The 3,343-nt window shown below is 35.3% G+C and overlaps 1 pseudogene; it reads left to right on the forward strand.

Moving 5' to 3' along the window:
* The first annotated feature begins 2,122 nt into the window (after positions 1-2,122).
* Positions 2,123-2,857, forward strand: LOC100342425 (dnaJ homolog subfamily B member 6-like; annotated as a pseudogene).
* The last annotated feature ends 486 nt before the right edge of the window (positions 2,858-3,343 follow it).

A 3,343-nucleotide genomic window follows, 5' to 3' on the forward strand; every position in this document is an offset into this window, starting at 1 on the left:
AGCCCTGGCCTTGACTGCCAGGGAACAATGATTTTCTTGTTTGTTTGCTTTTGTTCTTTATTTTTTTTTCTTCATACTAATTGGTGGCCTCTCTACTTAGTGTAGGTTTAATCTTATGAGTACAAAATTAACTGAAAACTGATTTCAGTAAAAAATAAGAATCGGAAAAGAAGAGGGAGAATGAAGAAAGGGGTATAGGTGAGAGGAAGGTTGGCGGGGGTGGGGCGGAGAATCATTGTGTTTCCAAATCTGTATGTATTAAATGCATGAAGTTGTATTCCTTAAATAATATAAATTAATAAAAAATTCAATGTAAAGTTTTAACAAATGTATATGAATATTACCTTTGTACCATTCACAAAGCTGAAAAATACTAAGTTGTACCATCATAAACTGGTATCATTTGTGCTCTTTAATCTGCATTTCTTATTAACTGTAAGTTGGAGATAATTTCCCTATAATATGTTCTGTGAGAAATAAATGATAAAAAGCATGCAAAGTTTCCAAGATAGTGTCTAGAAGATGGTGGAGAATGTATCTAAGTTCAGTTACTAGTCACTAAATTCATTCTGAAATCAGAATGATTTCCTTGGGTTGTTCAGTCCATTTGTCAAGTTGTGGCAGCTTCTTTGAGCTTCCTGATACAAGGTGCTCTGTGAACGAAATTTGTCCCTTTTTCTAAACTTCCTCTCTTTTAATAGTGGAAATAAGATTTATTAAAATTTATAAAAACCATAAATGTATTTTATATTTATTATAAATTGATACTGTGCTGCCTCCAAGTTCTGCTGACCTAAATTCATTGTCTTCTCATCTTAGGAAACTTCAATAATTGTGTTTGGCTGTAGTGTTGATCCTTTCCTGGTGCCTCTGGAAACTACATCTGTTCATTTCTCACCAAGACCAAAAGTTATTTTGTTCCAGGGGAGACCATTAGCTCACTTAAAGTTAGTTTCCAGACTTTAAGAATTTCAAGGTAATAAAGCTATGAAGCCTCAGCAAGATATTTGACTAATTTTTGGCTCCTTCTCCCATCACTCAACCTTGACAACATTTATGCTCACTGCCAACCCTTACTGTCTACCTAATGTCAACTCATTGGTCAGCCCAGACACAGGAAATAGCAGCGTAAATAATGCCCCTGCAAGCTGTTAAGATCATGAATAATTCATCAGCTTGTGGTGGTCCTCTTTGCCCTTGGTGGTCCCACCTTGGGTTACCAGGGACAAAGCTTAAGGGCTGCTCTCTTCCCAGAATCATTAGTGCTTCTTCTGCTCCTCTAAATTAGCATGCCTATTTTATTGAACTCTTGGGTTAAAGTGGCTGTAAAGTTATGAAACAAGCAAATGATGCTGAAAGTCTGAAGCAGATTGTTCTGAAACCCCTGCCACTATATGAATGGGACTTAAGTCATCAGGGAAGTTGAGCCTGTGGCTTCATGATTGGGGCATATTTATAGAAGTATTTTTTTAATTCAAAAAATGAAAATAGATTTGTATTTCTTTCTGTTCATGAAGATGATTATAGCAATGAATGTCCACATATCAAGTAGTAAATAAAACAAAAATGAAGAAAAACAATAATTTAAAATTCCAACACCTAGATTAATCATTAGTAATATTTTTCTATATATGGGCTAGATCTCTTTTCAATTTCTGACTTTGATTTTGCATAAGTGAAAGCATATTAAAAATGCAATTTAACAAACACAGAGTGTATATTTTATGTTCCCAAATATATATATATATATATATATATATATATATATATATAATTTTTATGACTATGGACATTATGCTGCACTTCACATCAGACTTTATTTTTCCAATGTCCTGTCGATCACTGAGTTCTTTCCAAATTATTAACAATATCACCATAGTGGACAGCCTTAAACATTTTTTCATATGTATCAATTTATTTTTCTTAAGATTAATTTCTGAAAGAATTGTTAGACACATCAGAAACCATTTGAGAAAAATGCAAGGACCCACCACTACCATCACCAGCACGGTTATGCCCTAGCTCAGAGGAGACTGGGCAGTTGCCCTCTAACCCTGCCTCTGCTCCTTGCTGCTATAGGTCACCTTCATCCTCAGACTTATTCCAACAACCTGTTAAAAAGATGTTGCATTACCATGAAGGTCTAGGCATGCATAGACATGCCTCAGCTGAGTATATTAAAAAGGCATATCAGAAACTGGTACTGAAGCGGCACCCGGATAAAAATCCTGAGAATAAAGAAGAAGCAGAGACAAAATTCAAGCAAATAGCTGAGGCATGTGAGGTGATATTTGTTGCTACAAATTGGGCTACCTATGACAAATATGGCAAAGCAGGATAAATGGTGGAGGAGGAGGTGGAGGTCATTTTGATAGTCCATTTAAGTTTGGCTTCATATTCCACAACCTAGATGATGTTTTCAGAGTAATTTTTAGTTAAGGGACCCATTTTTATTCAACATCTTTGAAGGTCCATTTAAATTTTTTGGAACTGAGGGGGTCCCCTAGGAGAAGCAAGTCAAAGCTTGCTTTCTGCCTTCACTGGCCTTCCATTGTTTGCAGGAGGCTTTTCTTTTTTGATGCAGGATTTACTACATTTGGGTCACTGAGTTGCTGAGACCTTACTTCATTCTCTTCCATGTCATTTGGTGATAAAGGGCTGGATAACTCCAAACTATATCAACTTCTACTAAAATAGTTAGGACAGAAATGGCAGAAAAACTACTACAATGAGAGTTGTTGAGAATAGCCAGAAAAGAGTAGAAGTCAAAGAACAAGGCCAGTTAAAGTCTTTAATGTTAAATGGTAAGGAGGAGCTTCTATGCTTGGATGACAAGTATTTCAATGCACACATTTAATAGAAATGTTAAACTATTACAAGCACCATTTGATTATTAACAGAAACATTTTTTGAAGAATTCAAAAAAAACTCAACTTTCAGTATAATTGCACCTAATCTAAAGTATTTATAAACAGTTCATTGGAGCACCTATTTGTGATAGACTTTTGAGTTTATTGTTCAGACAACATAACACTGGCATATTGGTACCACTGTTTTCTTATTAAATCAAATGCTTTCTTATTAAACATAATCCAAGGTGAGCTGTGACTCTTCAGTAGAGGTAGGACAAACTGTAAACTAACACCAGCATGGATCTGTTTTCCATGGTGTTTGAAATGTGAGCCAGGTAGTGTCAGTCTTACACATTTCATGTTTATTGAACCTCTTGATGGCATGAAGAGATCATGTTGTGTGATTGTTCTTTGCCATTTGGGTTTGCATAAGTACACTCTGATTTTCATATGAGGGAATCATTCAATGACACATTTCTCGTAATGTATTC

This window comes from Oryctolagus cuniculus, chromosome 1, assembly GCF_964237555.1.
Source record: "Oryctolagus cuniculus chromosome 1, mOryCun1.1, whole genome shotgun sequence".
NCBI classification, from domain to species: Eukaryota; Metazoa; Chordata; class Mammalia; order Lagomorpha; family Leporidae; genus Oryctolagus; species Oryctolagus cuniculus.